Source organism: Struthio camelus, chromosome 18 (genome assembly GCF_040807025.1).
Source record: "Struthio camelus isolate bStrCam1 chromosome 18, bStrCam1.hap1, whole genome shotgun sequence".
NCBI lineage: Eukaryota > Metazoa > Chordata > Aves > Struthioniformes > Struthionidae > Struthio > Struthio camelus.
The window spans coordinates 13,179,465-13,199,166 of NC_090959.1; the positions used below are offsets into that span (position 1 = coordinate 13,179,465).

At 42.1% G+C, this 19,702-nt stretch overlaps 1 long non-coding RNA gene across 1 annotated transcript in view; it reads right to left on the bottom strand.

Annotated features, from left to right (window-relative positions):
- Positions 1 to 1,212: 1,212 nt before the first annotated feature.
- Positions 1,213 to 19,702, bottom strand: part of LOC138061531 (uncharacterized) — a 120,497-nt gene continuing 102,007 nt past the window's right edge. Inside the window, exon 3 of the long non-coding RNA XR_011135361.1 lies at positions 1,213 to 1,808. This is a non-coding gene — a long non-coding RNA (uncharacterized lncRNA). The remainder of the gene's footprint in view (positions 1,809 to 19,702) is intronic.

The following is a 19,702-nucleotide window of genomic DNA, read 5'->3' on the forward strand; positions in this document are numbered from 1 at the left end:
TCCCAGCATTCCTGCCTCCCCCCACCATGCCCCTCAGTTTCCACAACTCAGGAATTGCACAGGAGGCTATGAAGTCCTCTGATTATTAGCCTCATACCATCAGCTTGAAGTCACGGGTGGTTTTCTTCTTTGAACCTACATATTCAGAAAAAAGAGGATAGTGGAAAATCTCGTAGCTGTAGATCTACAAGTAAATGAGACAAAGTACCATTCTATTCAGTTTGTATTTTGGAAAGTACTCTCAGTAGAATTACTACATTGATTGTAGCTATTTCAGAAAACCTATGCAAATTCTATGAAAAAATACAGAATTAGTCATGGAAACAGCCTAATAAAGAAGCTCTTTCAGGTCTAACTTGGCCTAAAATCTAGGCTTTGTAATAATAAGCTTTAACAAAACTTATATTTCCATGACATTTTGTTTTAAATTCCACTGAGGAGGAGGGAGAAAAAATCAAACAAAGATTCTCTGTAGTCCTTGTTTTGTGAGAAGAGATGTGAAGCTGGAGAATCCGGCAATGGGAGTGACCAAAGCCAGTGCCTGGTGAATACTGTCAGGAATTTCTGTTCATCTGAATGTATGCTGCTTCCATGCTTCTTAAGTAGCATTGCTAGCAAACCCATTTAAGGGCACTAATCACTGCTGACTGTAGAGTGCAGGAGCCTAAAGCAAAAAATTCTCAGAGCTGGGTTCAAAGAGTTAATGGCTTGCTCCAGTCACTGATCAGTGCCTGATCTCTGGCCATCTGAGGGCCTGATTATTGGCTGCCCTCCAGGTGGCCAAGAGCCAGGGCGCGAGCAGAGTCTTGCTGAAGTCAATCAAGTCTGTGTGAGTTCCACCTTGCGTGGGTGCCTGTTTCAGGGTCATGAGCTCTTTTCCAGTAAGCAAACGGCCAGTGAAGAATTGCTCACAATGCTATTCATCAAATAACTGGGTTTAGATAACAGATGTGAGAAAACCTGAGAGGTTCACCATAAGCAAGAACATCCCTTTCCCGTTATGGGATCTATGATACTTTATTGCCAGCTCAGAGCTGATCTCCTCAGTGGCAAGGTGGCACAGCCACATGCTGCCATGCTCCTGTAGAGCCCACATGCTCTACCAGGAGTGAGGGTTGGGAAGACATTTTTTTCGAGTAAGGTTGGGTGGATTTTTTTCTTGCATTTTTAAAGTATCAAAAATATTTGTGCATAAGTATAAACTTATGGCAAAAAAGAAGAAAGCAAAGTACTTCCACTGAATGCACAGGAACATGTGCGCCTAAGAATCATGCTGTAGGCCCTAATACAGTTGCTTATGCCTTGTTCCAGTAGACGTCCCTTAGCTGGGAGACTTTTCCTGCGCTCTGTACTGAGGTGATATGAAGTGGTGTGTTATATCTGGCACTATAAATCTTGGAAGATCACAGAACCACACAGAAACATAGAATGGTTGAGGTTGGAAGGGACCTCTGGAGATGAACTAGTCCAACCCTCCTGCTCAAGCAGGGTCACCTAGAGCACGTTGCCCAGGATTTTGTCCAGACTTGAATATCTCCAGGGAAGGAAACTCCACAACTTCTCTGGGCAACCTCTTCCAGCGCTCAGTCACCCTCACAGTAAAGAAGTTTTTCCTCATGTTCAGACGGATGAAGTTGGGCTCTTTGATACAATGGAATGAGAACACGAAACATAGGAACTGCAGCTCACACCATGAAGTGCATATAGTGTGCTTTGGTTTGGGATGCTTCGTACTTCAAAGACCAACAAATATCTTCCACAATAAGCAGTCCTTGCAAAGTATTTCAGTTAATCCAAAGCCCACTTTTCTGTCAACAACAACAAAAAAAAAAAATTGGAGAATGTTCAGCAAGTCCTAGATAGGACATTATTCCTATAGTCTAATATCACAGCAGGTACATTAGGAAATTAGTACTGATCTAAAAGATACAATGCAATGCAACATTATTTTATAACAAAAGGGCATTTGGCTTTTCTGGAATTTCTGGTTATCTCCTACTGAACCAAAGGGAAAATCTCAGGGCAACAATTTGGGTAAGGCAGCTGGATAACCTTTTCACATAAAAAACATCCCCATTGTTGAGTCCACTACAAGGGCGACATCTTCACAAGCAATCGCAAGAAACCTGTGTCCAAGGAATGGGTTAGTAGTTTTACTGAACTTGAAGCACCATTTAAAAAGTATTCTCTAACATTCATATGATGGCAACATCAAGGGCTTCCGGTAAGTGCTTGTGTCTCCATTGCGCCAGGCGCAGCACCGCGCCAGAGCAGGCCACAGCCTGGGCCCCGCGCGTGCACTTAGCCTGGCCTGGGGTTGGACTGTCCAAAACCTGCAGGAACCTCACAGCAAACACTTCAAGGACATTTTTAGGCAGACTTTTAATCTTAAGGAAAAAAAAAAAGCATAAAAAGCATTTGAATTATTTATCCCTGTCAGTGTATTTTTAGAGAGAAGAGGTTAAAATAAACTTTATCTGTAGGAAGCCTTCGCCCGATTGCAAACCCCTCCATATATTCTGAGTCCTGTTTAATAAGCCATCCAGACAGAGGGAGCATTCTTCTGTAAACCCCGCTTGGCACACAAGCCTGCAGCAAGAGCTGAGCAGGCAAATCCCACGGCAGGGGAGAGACAGCACTTTTTGACCCAAACAATGTCTAGACAGCCTGAAAACAGATAAATTAGCAGGCAAGCAGCAGCAGCATCACACAGCAGCAAAGCGGTGGATATTTGTCACCTCAGTGATGGGTTAAATGAAGATTCAAGGCCCCGGTATAGTCTTTATGAAACACAATGTACTCCAGCTGTCTCCCTCCCTCCTCCTGAGCTATTTACTGTGTTAACAGCTCCATGCAGAAAGTTCACATTCACTGACATGGTAAACATTTCCCATCTTTTACAGACTGCCCTAATGAGGCAACAGGATCAGAACAAATTAGCGACAGAATTCCCCCCCGTCCCCTTCCTCACGGAGCAGGAACAAACATCCTTTCCTGCCCGCGCGCCCTGCAGGATCCGTACGCGGAGCAGAATGCAGCGATTCATGGCAAATGAGAGGGGGGTTGTTCAGCCTAATGATGTAACAATATTTTTTAATGCAATTCCTGCTTGAGGATGCTGTGTTCGCATTACAGTCTGGCTCGTCTGTTCGAGAAAACACATGTTTTGCTATATATAGTGGGGCTTGAAAAATAACTTCTTTTCCTAAAACAAGCACAAATAGTTTCAAATGATACTTTTGGTACAGAAGATATGTGATTTCATTCACTGTGTTTACTGAAAATTATGCACGCAAATTACCTTAATGACATGCAAACCTTGTCGTTTGCACTTAGTGCACCAGTAACAAAATTCTTGTAGCTGCAATGGCAGCATATTTAACATAGAGAAAATAAATAATTTGTTACATCAATGCTGTCAAAATGAAACAAGCCAAACCGTGATTAAAAGCAGTTATCATTAAACCAGAGGCTGACTTTCAGAGCTGTTGTGAAAACAGCAAAAGAAGCAATTTTCCTAAGTGCATTTCAAGTGACTCAGTAAAAACTGAATTTATGGTAGACTATGTTATAGAATACTATTTAAAGTGTTTGGATGATGAGACTTCATAACACAGAAGACTTCACACAGTACAATTTTAGCTTGCAAGCATACTAAAGATGGGGAGACTTTGTGTCTGTGAGAACCAGCAGCACCATTCTCAAACGTGATGGTGAGGACGTTTGGTCTGTGTGAGATTCCCCGTGTATGTGGAAGGATGGAAGGGAGGGAGGGCAGAACTCCTCTGCCATGCAAGAGGCATGTCCTGGCTCCTGCCAAGCAATATTCTGTGCATCTTCAGTATGGCAGAAGTTGTAAACATGTTGTATAATCACATAACTGGGCTGTGACCCATTTGTTAGCAGCATAGGAAAAATTCATCAAAGTCACAGATAGTCTCTTCAGACAGGCCTCGACAGATACCCATCTGGTAATAACCTCAGACTGTGAAGAATGGATGATTTATAAAGGTGTTAAGGAGCTCTTCTTTTCATATATATATAAATCCATATTTAAACTCTTGTACTGATTAACCATGGAGTACCAGGAAAAGAAAATGAAAAATAATGCATTAGTAGAAACAGTAGAGAACTGAGTGATGTGTAAGAAGAGACAGCAGCCATATTACAGCCAAACATTGAGTGCTGGGTAGCCCTGAAGAACTGGTAGTCCACTGAGCATACGTGAGGCCAAATTATGGCAGCCCAGAATGAGCTTAACTGTCAGTCATGTGCTTGAGTTTACATGTCATCACAAGTGCTAAGAAAGGCAGCTACAGGCTACAGTAGGAAGTCTAAATATCCTACTCTTCAACTCTGAGCTTTGTTTGCCACCAGAGGAAGCGAGGGCTATCCTCACTTGTGCCCCTTGAGCTAGGCAGAATCCGACACAAGTGCCTCACTTTCAAAAAATCATTACAAAATGTGTTACTAACTGCAAAGAAGCCCTATTTCATGGTGTAGTATCCCATTTTTGTGCAAGGCACATACAAACACCAAAAGACAGCCCCTTCCCTAAAGAGTTTGTAATCTCATTATCAACTTCAACAAGCATGATTACGAAAAGCTGAGTGCATGCAGACATCCATGCAAGTCCAAATGCAAAGGTTTTTATCACCTTTGGTACTATGTTCTGTTTATATTCATCGCTTTGCTTGGGGCCCTTTTCTTTCCCAAAGATTCTACAAAGCTTTCCCAGAACTGGGGAAGATGCATCAATGTTGGTAGGTGTCGTCCGTGGTCTAGACTTATCAGTTCTTACTCTATTGTTAGACTGCTCCATTGGAGGGTTTATAAGTCACACTACTTGTCAAACTTAAGAGGATGCTGAATCATTTTTATTAGGCATCAAAGTCCCCCTCCCTTTCACTTCTTTAACTGAAGGCTTCATTAGGTTGCAAAATGGCACCTTTGTGCTCAGACACAGCTATGAGCAAATCAGGTTCTTTCCTTTGTTAAATCTGATTGATTTATTTCACATATAAAACAAGCAGTAAATGTTCAAATTCTAAAAAGTTATTTAACAAGTGTGTGAGCGAAATGAAAATGGCCTTCTAAAATAGTGCAAATACTTATCATAACCATATTAAAGAGGCTCTTTCATTTTCAGACGATACCAAACGCCCATAAATTCTTGGATGTTCAAGCAGTTAGGCACCTGAGGAAGCTTGGGATAAAAATTAATTATGAGACACGCTGCTTGAGCAGCTCTTTGCAACTCTTGAGTTCTGCAGTAATTTAGGAAGAAGATAGGTACCATTCTGCTTATTTAGTGGCAGAGGAACAAGAGGGAGGACTGGCATGAGCTAGGATACTATCTCAAGTCTTCATCCTTCCAAGCCACTATGTAGGCCATGCACCCTACACATCTTAGCCTCTCCAGAGGACTCAGAAAAGAATATGCAGAGCTGGAGCGTGCCAGCATATCCTTATTCAGATAATTTGTCAGCGATATCATTCATACAGGGCTGCGTTCCTCCTAGTTTGCTTGGAACCTAGGTGCCTCATCTAAGCTAGCTAAGCTTAATGGGAAGAGGCAGACACTTGCCAAGTGTCCCACTGCACCCGGAGGCATGCGTCTCCCCTCTGCAGAGTGCTGTGTCTCTCCAGACACTTGGGATAAGCTCTAGAAGTTCAGTTCAGTGTCTGCACTTAACCTGGGCAAAAGATGAGGAAGATCCTGGAACAGGGAAACCTTCTTCAGGGAGATGGGTATTCACTTGGGGCTCAGTACCAGCCTGGAGAAAGATGAAGAACAGCAGTGGGGATACAGCTGGTAAGTCAGCAGACCTGGACTGTGTCAAACAGAGGGTTAGAAAGAAAAACAAACATGAAGTTGCAGGTGAGCAAAGGCTAGTTCCTATTTCATGCTGATCTTGCTGCAGGCAGCTTGTCCCACTATTCAGCTTCAGCATTCTTGTGCTCATAACCATCTACATTTCTGACCTCCTTTGACTGTATAACAGGAGAAGAAATGCAAAAGGGAAAGGAGAGTAGTGCTTTGGAGAGGAAAAAGGATTGAAGGAAAGAGAAAAATTCAGTTGAGAGAAGATGATGAAGTAGGTCTAGGGCTTATGCTCGGTAAAAAAAAAAAAAAGCTATGAGCAGAAACTTTCATAGCAACTGAAGGGGAAAACAAAAAAAAGCACAACAAAAAACCCTGTCTCCTGTGGTGAAACTTCAGTGAAATGCTATTAAGGATAAATCTTTTATTGTATTGTCCTGCAGGCAGTCTGGTAAAAACTGTATTCTCAGCATAAATGAACTCTCCCATTATAAAAAAGGAAAAAAACCCTCTGCTTTCAGGACTGGCTCCATGTAATGGCTGCTGAGATACCCACAAAGGGATATTTAGGAGCAGTAGCAAGGAGAAGAAGGTCCAGATATTTCCTGCTGAAATAAGAAGGTCTTCTGAATAAGCGGACAAATCAGATGTATTTGCCACCAGCTTCCCATAGGCTGGCAAAGGACTGCAGTTCATATAAAGGATTTAGCCCAGGGAGAGCATTTAGTGAGGAAATAACTCCCTTTGCTCTGTGAATTGTCAGGATCTCTTTTAATTTTCTGGTTCTCTGGCTGAGAGACAGGGGAAGAACATGGGCCACATGAGCATTGGTGGGGTTACAGCAAGGACGGATTTGACCCCCAAACTGCGGAAGAGAGAGAAAGGGTTTCAAAAAAAAGGGAAAAGAAAAGCTTTTTTAAATGGTGGTCTAGACCAGCAAGTCTCTATTTCAAAGAAACGATGCAGTAGACTTCTGATTTAGTGCTTCTTTCCCAACAATAATTACCTAGAATAGCAGAAGCCACCGAATCACCATCTCTACTGGAGGGCAACAGACGCAGGAGCTAGGCAAGTGAACAAAGACTGGGACAAACTGCACATCTAGCCAGAGGCAGAACCATTTCAGCCACAAAGCCCTACTTTTTTCTATGCTTACTTAGCCCTTACTCTTTTATTAAATTTCTAATGTAGCTTTGCCCTCAGAATTTACATACATCTTCTAACCTCAACAAAGCTCTCACCACCCAGCTAGCTCTTGTAATTTTAAAAAGAATTTTAAGGCTAGATTTTAAGACAGTTTAGAGGTACCATTCTGTGCGTAATGTCCATGTGTGGTCAAAGAGAGTCAACCATCAGCTCAATAATGCACACAGTTTGCATGCAAATCACGGTCACCATATGTACACACACACATCTGTTGTGTAAGTGTCAAACCCTGTTGCGTTTGAAGTGACATGCCAGCTCACTCCAGTAATCTGGCTATGGAAAAAAAGCTGATATGGAAAAGCATTAAAAAAAATGCAATAGCAAGCTCAGTAAAAAGGCTATTATGTTGGGGAGATTTCTGCTTCAAACCTGACCATTGTTCTGGAAACAACAAACCACCTAAATGTCCTCTCTCAGCCACTGCATTCCCTTTTTTTTTTTTTTTAACTCTGCCTAGTAACCGATCTCACCTTCTGAGCTTCTCCTCTGTCATCATTCTTGAATTCCTCTGAAACAGTACATCTATTGCCAGCTTCTTTTGTTAATTTGGCTACTGAATACCCTATCCATGTCACTTTGCTTCCATGTGTCCCTTATGACACCCTGATTCTGCGAATGGCTATATTTCAGCCATTGAGAGGATATTTTGGAGGATGCCCTTGGAAAGAAACTTTCAAACCAATCATCCAAGTGCTTCTTTTTCTAATGTTTGAATACAGGGTCATAAAATTACAGAAAAATATAAATCGGTTCTGGAGGTCATTTGGTCCAACTCTCTGCTCAAAGCAGGACTAATTTCAAAGCTAGTCTTGTCCAATCGAGTTTTGACAGTCCCCAAGGACAGAGATTTCATTGCCCCTCTGGGAAACCTGTTTTGATGCTGTGCCACTCATGGTGAATGCTTACTGAAAGGGCGTTCCATCCCCAGTGTCCAGGTTGTTGATGGATGTTAAATGGTATTAGTCCACAGTAGACAACTATAACACATAATCTCTTTCATCAGCTCATCAAGTTGGAGTTTTAACTCTCACTGTTCCTACTGAAAGGCTGTTCCTTGTAGTCAGACACTTTTAGTCACCTCATTCTAATTTCAAGCCTTTGTGTATTTGTGACCAACATATACCTGTTTGTACCATTTCATAGCTGTGCGGTCTATAGTTTGTATTTTCATCTAGGAGTCTGGATTCAAGGCTTCCTGCTGTCAGGCAGTGGCACTTTTCAGACCTCAAATAGCCCTTCTTAATCACTCATTCCAGGTCTTTTAAATACATTCTTCTAATTATAGCCTTTGCACTCTCATCTTTGAACACGCAAAGAGTTTATCTGGATCAATGTTATCCATTCCCTCATGGTTCCAAAGCCTTCCATTATTTAGGTCAGTGCATTCCTGCTTCCTCTTTTCAACTTGAGAAAAGACCAATTTGTTCAGTATTTCTCTTAAAAAGATTTAACTTCTCATACCTGAGATAATATTGCTGTTACCATGCTGAATAAAGCACAGCTTTAGCTTTTCAAAGGAGTAAAGACCACATTTAAAATCTTATGCTCATTAGTTTCTCCTGTTGCAAAACTGCTTTCTGTTTGGGTGCACTATCATTTCATTAACAGTGAAGGCTTGCATCCTGATTGCACTTTCACTGCAGTTGGAAGTGTTCAGTCTGAAGGTTACATGCAATACTATAAACTTTCATTTTTTTAACATATGACACTGTCTTAAGACCTCCTTTGAAGACTGCAAAAAGTTGTTCTGATTGATGCTTTCCACATTTTTGCTTTTCTCTCTCACTTTGGACACTAAAAATCATCGTTGTTTTTATAGCCTGTTTCATTTTTAGCGACAGAGCAGCCATTGTGAAGCAGGATGTTGGGTAAACTAGAATTCATAGTTTATCCCAAAGTAGGTTCCCTGCTGCTGCTGCTGGATTTAAACGTATTTTTCTATATTCAATATGATTAATTCTGATGCCAGGGGATTCTTGGTACATTTCCTAAGGATAAATCCATGGGAATTGCAGACACTTGCTTAAAGATGATTGTTCAAAGTGCAGAGCACTGGGAAAGCAGGTCAAAGAGTAAAATATAATCAAAATTCTGTTGCACTTGTAGCCTGCAGGGATTCGAGGGTCCTGGATGTTTGAGAATCAAACAGAGCTTCAATAAAAAAAAGCTGTCTTCTAACCGAATAATAAACTGGGCCTGAGTAACACAGTGGCAGGCACGGACAGGCAATAATATGCTATAATTATATACAGTTTCCTGCGCAAAGAGGGATATTTCCAGGTAATTTCTGACTGGCCTTTAAAAACTGTATTTCTGGCATAAAAACAAACCCCAAATTTGATTTTAATGAACTTTAAAACTATATGACGCGATAAAGGCCAAGTAAGTTACACTCACTGGAGTCTGTCAGGTAGGGCGAAGGCGAGATGGTGGCTGCAGGCCACCGTTACTGCTTCTGGACGGAAGCTGGAAGTGCAGTGCCAGGGAAAGGGAATTTGTCATTTCAGGAAAACATAAGGCAGCTCAGCAAGGAATCTCCTCCTTGCTCCCTTTGTTAAGTAGTACCTACAGAGTAACAGGGTCACGGTACCCTGCAAGAATAAAAATGCTGCGTGCACAGAACCAGCTGCTGTCCTCTGTCCTTTGACTGAACAGCTGCCTTTGCAGCAGGACAGAGGATTCCCTGGTAAGGAAGAACCTGCTAAGAGCCCACAGAGGGGAAACAATTGCAAGGAATAACTCTGGCTGTGTCCACATTAGCATTTTAGTTTGGGGCAGGCATGCACTTTTGAAACAAGCTGAAAAGGAGGAAGCAACTGAAATCAAGAAAACTTCTAAATCCTGTCCTGGAATAGCTCCATACAGTGGACGTGCACTGTGGAGCCTGAGAGCCTGCTAGCGAGTAGTGTGACAACGACAAGGCAGATCATGGCCCCAAGAAAGCCACTTTGCTAATGTGAAACCTCATCTCAAAACTGCATCAGGCTTCCTGTGGGCTCTCCTAAATGGAGAAAAGCACATACTGATACTGGACTCATCACCCCAGACTGCTTCTGATTAGTATTTAATCAGTGTGGCACTGGTTGAATGTTGCTTCCAAGGCAGTGCAATGCACTGAGAGTTACTTTTGAGTTTGTACATCTGGGACTCATGAAGTTGGGCTTATGAATGCAATCCATGCGCATCATCTTTGTTTCCCCAAATGTTAGGGGTTGCATTCAGCCACCTATGTCCCTAAGCTTGGTTTTCCTAGCAGCTAGGTACCCCTGATGACCTAGGCGATAGCCATGGATAAACTTAAGCGGGAGTTAGGTCACTGGAGTACGACCCTGGCTGCGCTCTGCCTGGCCAGTACGTAGTAAATTGTAAATAGTTGAAGTCAACCTGCAACGCGAACATCAAGAGTGTAGACAGCCCCTGTAGAGCGTTTGATTCCTCCCACTCCCACACTTTCCTCCACTTGGTTTTCTACTGTCTCTCTCAGAAAGGATGACGGCAGCATATTGCTACAAAACCAACAGGAGAAAGTCACAGCTGTGAGAAGGTCAGAGAAAAGACACCAAAAGGTATGTTCAGGAAAACCTAGATGAATATGCACCAGAGACATCTGTTAGAACACGTGCAAGCAGAGGGACAAAGTACATACTCATTCTGCAAATCTTCTTTTTTCTGAATAGATTTAGAATTTGAGGATAGAAGTGATCTAATCAAACAATTTCTGTCTGGCGAGGAGATTAAGATTCTTTTTTCTTTCCTCTGCAGTTTTTTTTTCTTTTTTTTTTTTTGTCTGATCACCTCAGAGGCTGAATAAGAGGCATCATGCAAACAGATAACACTCAGAGGAGTTCATTCTACATTTTTCCCCAGCTGCTTTGAGTGAGGCTAATCCCAGGTTTCTCGGTCCTCCCCTCTACCATGATAATGTTTCTCCATGAGGTGGGAGCCTCTCCCTCTCTCAACCCAGGAGACCCTCGCTGCCTGCTCGCAATATCTTCACTTGCCTGAGCTAGTAGCAGAGTCAGTGTGTTGCCCCTGTAAAGAGCCACTCTGCGCACTCTGTCTGTCCAGTTACTAAACTATCTGTTCTCATCAACAGAATTGTGGAATGTTTAGTGGGAGTATGAGCACTTTTTACCCATTTTACCATACCCATACATGAAAGGATTTGTTTTCAGCTGACTTTTAAGGCGCAGAGACCAGCCTTACTATTGTGAGACAAATACTAGCTTGGTTCTGGCAACTCCAGTTAACTTAGATGATTGCCTTGTATTTTTAGACATATTAGGGATTAACGGTAAGTAAAAAATGTAGAGGCTTTTGCTGGCTAAATTCCAGGTAGGGTTACTGCAATCAGTTACAAAGTATTCCTCCAGTCCAGTCTTTATTCTAAGCATTCACTTCCCCTCTAAACATTATGAAAAATGGCCATCCTGCTTTCCTGGTATATTATGATGGCTTTCCTGGTATATTATGATGACAGCTTCTCCGTGGTTTCTCTCTTGTTGATTACTGAAGAGCTGTCTACAGCACGAGCAATATCTGAGGTTTCAGTGTGGTCTGATAAAACTTTAGATTGCTCAGCTGCATTCCTTATCAGTATATGGTTCACAGATATTAGAGCTATATGCAGCACCAAGCAACTGAGGGACCATTTATTCCAGGCTGGAGATATGATCCAGCTAGTGAAATTATCAAGAATTTTGCAAGTGATACTGGTGAGAGCAGTTAAGTCTCAGGATGCTGAAGGTATGATAAATTGAGAAATTACAATAAAGCAAGTTTCACATCTGAAAGAACTTAAGGCATAGAGACCAAATTGGCAACTTTTCTCTTACTAGGTCTGTTCTCAGGAAAGCTTTAAGATGCTTTCAAAGACACGTTTGGTCCCTTCGTGCTAAAACAGTGCCAGAGCACACATTAGAGTCCTGGATTTACCCACAGCAACTGATGAAATCTCTATTAGGAAAAGAATCTTTTCAGTTCCGTCAGAATTAATATATTGAAGAAAATCTGAGTTTAAATGGAAAACACAGCCTAGGATAGGTGGAATATCCTCTGAAAGTTAAGCAAGGGTATTTTTTCTTCTCTACGTACAGCTAAGGTGGATTAACAGAGGCATATGGAGAAGATCAAATATGCCCTGAAATAATGGATGTATAAATCTGCAGACTAAACCTCTCTTGAGTACTGGAAGAGAGAGGGAGAGAGAATGTAAAAATGTGGAGATCATTTACTGAGGGGATATAATACTGAAAAGCCAGAGGGGTTCTAGGATCTTCAATATTTTATAAGAGGAAACTTGAAACTATTTTAATAAACCACTGAGGCCCGTTTTTCAAATATGTAAATGTACAACTGTGCACATAATCTGCATATGCAAATCACCACAATTGGGCAAGCAAATCAGATAATTGCATGCAAATATGCCTACTCACTCTGTGCCTTTGTCTACAATGGTAGTAACTGTGCATGCAAATTAGGTACACATTTTGTACACATAAAGGTGCAGCTTAAATGGCATATGGCATGAAAATATGGCATATAATGCAACAAAAGAGGGAGTAGGAAACAGCAAAGGATACAGAGTTAGCTGTAAATAATAATATGTAGCTTACACAAACACACACACATGCATCTATAAACATGGAATTATAAAAAAGACAATACATGGTCTTTTGAGTGCTTAAGAAACTGAAATGATACACGATGTGTGGAATGGGCATCTGTCCAAGCTAACTCAGCTTCTCAAGAGACCGAGTGCCCATTCACAACACCGGTTGACTATGGCTTTACAAGTCACATCAGCTTCTCACTCATTTGACCCAATGACCTTCTCCTTGAGGAGATGATAGAGTTCAGTCTCTTAGGCTTACTTACGCTGAAGACTCAGCCACGGTGATAAGCAACGGTGCCAACTGAATGTCAAAGGCGGTGGTGGTTTCTTGTGACACATGGACAGATGTCTTCAAGGAAAAAGGCTTTGTAACTCTTTTGTCTTTCAAAAGTATTGATTTTGCTTCAAGTACCTTTCCTTATGCTTTGGAGCTGACCAATGAAACCTCATTGCCTTTTTCCATTAGGCTTATTTGGATTCAGACTGCGCTGTAGCAAGATTGCTGACAGACAGGATAGATGGATAGATGGAAAGATAGGATGAAAACATTCTAGCCTGAATTGTATCCTTGATCTTAAAATCTGTGTTATATTTTTAAAGCACTTAGGCCTTTAACTTAGTTTTTAGCAGATTAATGAGATGCACAGACTGACATTTTATTTGAATTTTTCCAGGCAGAGAAACATAAAGTGCTCAGCGTGAAGAGCAGACTGAGTTGCGATGACAGCAAGCCCCCTCAATCACTCCAGGCTTCAGCATGCTTACAGATATGAAACAATGAGCACAAGTTGGAGAACAGAATAAAAATGTTGATTAAATTTTGATTCAGTCCCTCTTGTGCGTGTGTGTGACTCCACGCTCATGCTGCATTCAAGCAGCTGTAACAAGAAAACTCACTGACCACTCGATGCCTTCAATATTGGGCTCACAGTACTCATGGCTTAGCAGAGCTATTTGGAGGCACATAACCCAAATAGGTCTTAGCAATCCAGACACAAGCTGGAATCACAAGAGTCAGACTGGCCTAAGGGCATCTGAAGCAGATGGTTCCTTGAGGAACATAGATGGAAGGTGGACAGATGTTCAAAATTTCCTGTCTCCAGCTTTTCCAGGGCTTCCCTCATCTGGCTTTCCTTTAGGTCTGGCAAGGTTTTGTCTGGGCAAGGTTTTGTCCTTCCACAGGCAGCTCTGCAAATCCACTGAACAGCGCCACCATGAGGCCATATCTGGCCATACCGTTTCATGACGCCCGTGCATGTTCCTGGGGCTGCGCTCCCCTGCTGGAGAAGGACTGTAGAGGACGGCACTTCTGTGAGAAATGCAGGTGCTGGAAACCTGGGGATGATTTGGGGCACCAGCTAGGCGTCTAGCTGCCTCCTATGCTGAAAGGAACTATTTTTCCCAGCCTCAGTCCCCTTTGCCATTCTTCTATTTTTCAAATGCTCAAATCGTCTAAAAACCAGAGACAGAAACTCTCAGCTGAGAGGTTTCCGTCATGTTCATAATTTGGCTCTACCTTTCCTATTGTGATATACTGAAAGCAGCAGCCCCTTCCACTTTTGACCAATATCCTAACTGACTACTCTTTTATTTCAGATCAAAGCAGAGTTTTAAATTTTTTAATTTGGTTTTGGTTCAGGTTCAGAGCACATATTTTCCCTTACAGATCTGGAGAGTCTTGCAAGCCCGAGCAACAGAAAGTTGTAGCTACTTCTCACCCACCAAGTACAGATGCCCATGCTCACATCAAGAGAGCATTCCCTTTTCCGAACATATCTAGGCTAAACTGAATTTTCTTTTAACAAAGGAGGAAACCTAGTGCTTAATGGATTTTTACTAAACTGCAAGGCAGTTTGGAAGCGCATTCTGACACACAGCATTAAATACATTGCTGCAGCTGCACTCAGAGGAATGGGTAAACGTGTGCCAGCCCCAGGACACTGACAAGGGCTTTTTACTTCACCTCAGATTGCAGACTGAGCCTTTCGGGGCTTGTCCCAGTACCCAGTGGAGTTAATATGAGATTCCCCACTAGATTAGGAAGACGTAGGTGAATCAGTCCTATAGATTTGTTCCTAGGAGCAGCTCTGTTGGTAAAAATAGATGTTTCCAAGCTAGAACATTATACTTTGCAGCAAAACTCTGTGCAAAAAACTCATGATGATGTTTCACTCTGGACCACATTGAGAATCTTAGTGAAATTTCAGTTTCACAAATGGATGCAAAGCCATGCTGGATGGCTTCATGGATGATACCCATATTTAACTTTGAAACACAGCTTAAGAAACACATTGGCCATCTCTGTCGCAGGGGCTTGAACGTAGGAGCTTTGTCCCAGCTGACAAATTAAACCTATTTCTTTCTATCAAAAGTAATATTCAGGAGTTTAACTGATCTGAACAGCTACAGATGGTAGAAATGTACAAAGCATTTTCTCCTTTTACAAAAATAAAAATAAAAATAAAATAAAATAAAATAAATCATGGACTGTATCCAGCTTGTCCATTTCTCTCTGTCCATGCACTTTTCCAGCCCTGCATGTATATTACATATTTTTCCCTCTACCTCTTCTCTTTATAGACTGCATGCTCTTTAGAGCAGCTATTGTCTCATTATGTTTTCATAATCTCCGAAGTAAGGACGCCCTGGTGTTTGTAGGCATAATCTTAATAGAAATAATAATAAAACTCTGTGTTGCAGGCACACATAGGCAAACAGCCAGAAGAGCGAGACCCACCTCAGCCTGCTTTACGTGCTGCAGTTAGGCAGCTAGCCCAGGAACCAACACAGCTATCACTACTGACAAAGGAGGACAAGTTTTGGCTGGGAAGTGCTGAGAGGTACAGGCTTTTCAATCACCTGGCTCTGATAACAGTTACCCTCAGGTACTTAGGAAACTGGCTAGAGCAATTTCAGAGTTGTCTTTGAGAACTCATAAGAGGACAGTGAAGGGCCAGAGACCTGGCAGAAGGCAAGCACAGCACCCTTCTGAAAGGAGGAGACGAGGAGCTGGGGAACTATGGGCGGGCAAGGAAATTTCAGCTTCTGGAAAGATACAGAAAGGTACAGAAACAAAAGAATCAAACCATTTGTGAACCCACAGAAGATAATAAGAGGATAAGTAAGCACAAACATGCCGTTACCGGGAACAGATCATGTCAAACCAAGCTCAATTCTTTCCATGACGGGATAACAGGCCCAGGGATAGAGGAGAAACAGTTGTCATGGCTTGATTAAAGCAAGTCTTTTGACTCTGACTCACATGACATTCTCATAGGCAAGCTAAGAAATATGGTCTTGATGAAGCAGTTCGGTGGTGGGTGCAAGAAGCTGCAAAACTACTCAAGGGAGTATTTAACAAGGAATCTCTGTCAAACTAGAAGAATATACTGAGTGGATACCCCAAAGATGTGTTCTAGGTCTAGCTGTATTTGTTATTTCTGTTAATGTCTAGGCGTGCGCAATAGAATTTAGACTATAAATTTGCAGACAACACAACGATGGTATGGATCAAAACCTGTAAAGGGAGGATTACAATTCTGAATGATAATGACAAATTAGAAGAAGAGAATGCTTTTCAGTAAAGATATTGCTATCACTTCAGCAGCAATAACCAGAATCAGAACTAGTAGGGCATAGCTGCAGAGAGGGTTCTGGGGGCAACTGGTATCTGGTGTGGCAAAAAAGGCAACTACTATCACAGTGGATAGATAATCAGAGAATCCCCCTTGGCCTACAAAGGAAGCACTGGAGGACTCCACTGAAGTACACTTTCCATGCATTAAGAACAACTTGGAAACACAGAGCAGCTGGAGAGAGGCCAGAAGAAAGCAATCACAATTAGTATTCTTATAGGTTAGGTTCCCTAGATCTTGGATAGAAGCTTGAGAGAACTGGAGTAATTCCATTTAAGAAGAAAAGACGAGTTACAATTTATAAAAGGCAACTACAGAGAAATTGGGGAAAAAAACACGCTGTCAACAGGATAAGAAATCTTGGGCTTAAAGAACAACAAGGAAAAACTTTCTAACTGTAAGAGGAGGAAAACACTGGATACATTATCTGGAGTGACTGCCGAGTTCTTGGTTTTGGAAGTACTTAAGAAAAGTTGGACAAAGATTTATCACAAGTGATGTAAGCAAAGCTGATCTTGCCATAGGGCACAGGGTTGGACTGGGTAACTCCTTGAGACCCTGTTCTTCTGCTTTTAGTGCATGTAGGTAAAAATAAAATTCCTTGGCCATTGTGAAGGTTCTCAGACACAGTCCTAGCAGCAACAGGTAGGAATTCAGAAGCTAGAAGTCAACAGATTGCCTCTGGAACAGGGCAGCCACAGGAACTCTGTGAAACACATTGCCTGCTAAACCCTTCCATATTCCTTGCAACCTTAGGAGATAATATTAATAATTAATAATAATAGAAGGTTACAGTTAAGCTCAAGGGCCAAGGCAGAGTTCATGCTCTCTGTGCATTATTTGCACAGCTTTGTTGCCCAGAGTGCGCTAGAAGTTGGGGTCAACTAAACCTTCATTATGCACCATCATCTCTTAATTTTGATCTAAGCATGTGACAGACACCCACAATGAAATATAGATGTGCATAGGCTCCAGAAATAGCTGGCATGCTGTGTCACCCAGTTATCATGGGTTTAACAAAATCTAGGTAAATCCCTTAAGAGACCAGAGAACAATGCCTTTTCTCTTCATCACAAATCTCAAGCTTGCTAACATAGACTGAAAGACCAAGTCTTGCATGCTTTACAACCCATTCCAAGTCCTTGTGGGATTAGTTAATTATTCTTCGCAATAATTAAAGCACAAACAATTGATATAAGAATCTCCATTTGTTTATAGTGCGAGGATTCCCTCCGCCCAAGGCTGGAGAAAGCTACAAATATACTTATACTCCAAAGCTGCTGCTCTCCAAAGGGAGATCGTTCTGCTTGGCTGAGAATGAAAGCCATCTCGTCGCTGTGGCAGGTACGGCTATATTAAGGCAGCAGTTGGGGGCCCTCAGGAGTTACTTGATTACATGTTGGAACAGCTTCATTCTTCAAGAATTGGCATGAAGCCAATTAGTCCTATAGGAAAATTGATGTTTTAACTAGACACATCTATCTACATTGCAGCTTTCTAAATACACTGTTTTCTAGGTACAGAGAGCATGTGCATTACTATTCCTCATTTTCTGGAAAGGTCAAGGGACAACTGCAATTTTTGTTGAAGGCAGACATTCCAGGAACCTAAAAGGTATGTCAATGAAATTCAGACTGTATCTTTCACGTACTAACTACCTATGGCATTCACTGAGCGACAAGACCTAAAATTACTCAGTTTTGCCTTAGCCTGATAATCTACCATAGTTTTAAGAGCTAGAGGCAAAACCATTGCAAATTGTAAGCATCCTCCAAGTTCCTACCCAGAAAATCTAGCCAGAAGAAAGCAGCATCTCAGGAACTTGCAGACACACATACAACGGCCAATGTCGTAAAACCAGCCACCTTATATAAAGAGCACAAGCCTGAAGTTTTGGATATCTTCAGTCTTGTGCACTGGAGAGGGAAAGTCACACAGCTGGCTCTGTCTCTATGAGCTGGTAGCTTCAACTATACCTACCTCATTCGCAGCACTGTGCCAAGGCCTCTGTCACAGTCCAGGCATAAGCGGCTGACCTGAGCTATTGGCAAACTACATCCACCATAAGAGTCACAGAGCAAGAGAGAGCAGCTGTCAGTGCTTCTGGATGTGCCAGCTAGTGCCACTACGCAGAAAGGGGCTCCTCTCAACGACTTTCTCTCCAGTGCTGTCTCAGGTCTTTTAGACTTTTCCCTTGCACCTTCCCACCCCTCCTATGACCTGATACAAGACTTGGACACTGGGAAAGAAGAAACCTGAGAGGTTGGTTTCCCATCGTCGGCTTGACTCACTGGGTGTGTTCCAGCATGGAAGCCAAAGGCCACTCCACGTTTACTGGGAATGGGAGGTACAGATTCTCAGCAGCACTTTGGCAAGAAAGCTGTCTTTGTCAGTCTGCATTGCAGCCAGCAAATGGGAGGGAACAGCCCTGAGATCCTAAATTCTCCCTAACGCACGCAGGAGCTGTAAAATGAAAGTCCCTATAGTGTTCAAACATGATGTGATCCAAGTTACATTAAAGCAAATACAAATAATTAACGAGCACCAGAGCATCCCACGAATTTTAAGATCTGCAGTAAATAGGAGGAAGAACATTTAAAAATATTCTAATTACATTACAAAAAATAGTCCTCTTTCTTTACTTACTACTGAGCTTATAGAAGCTGGTTGCAGATAGTTAACTGGACATGGGTTTTGTAACTACTATCATAAACTAGAGCCTCTGCTTCTTCAGAGAAGCACAAATATGGCGGTGGTGACACAATTCTTGTTCCTGCAGTACACCAAAGCTGCTCCGTAGGAGTGAGCGGCAGGTTTGGAGATAACATATTTGCAGTCCCAGCACATAAAACAGGGGTCAACCCAAGTAGCATGCCCTGTGGGAATGAAGACAACACCGCTATTCGTCCCTCTAGGACAACTTGCAACACTCAGAAAACCTGAAAGGGCAAATAATCCTGACTTTCGTACCACACTGGGCTGGTGGTATCAAACCCAAGATTACTGCAATACAGCATCTGGGCCATTGCACCGACCTGTCTCAGGCACTTGAACAGGCTCAAGTGAAAGGTCTTGTATGCACAGGCACACAAGGAGGGTTAAATAGTACCTAATTTCCCATGTCTTCATCTGAGCTGGTTGGCTGGACTTCCTTTATAGTCAGTGGACAATCACACTTGCAGAGTGTAATTTATCCAACCTCTTTTAGTAGCCAGCTGCAAGTAGAGGTGATAGCGAATATCACCTTTGAAATGCCTGTTTCTTTTCACTGACTGCAAAAGAACTTGAAGACACTATTTCACATGGGGATGACTGCATTGTAGACATCAAGCAGGAGAGATGAATCCCAGCCAGACTTTATAAAAGCAAGGGGAAAACTGACTGCAAAGCGCTTAGCAGAAACCTATGAATTTATTTTGGTCA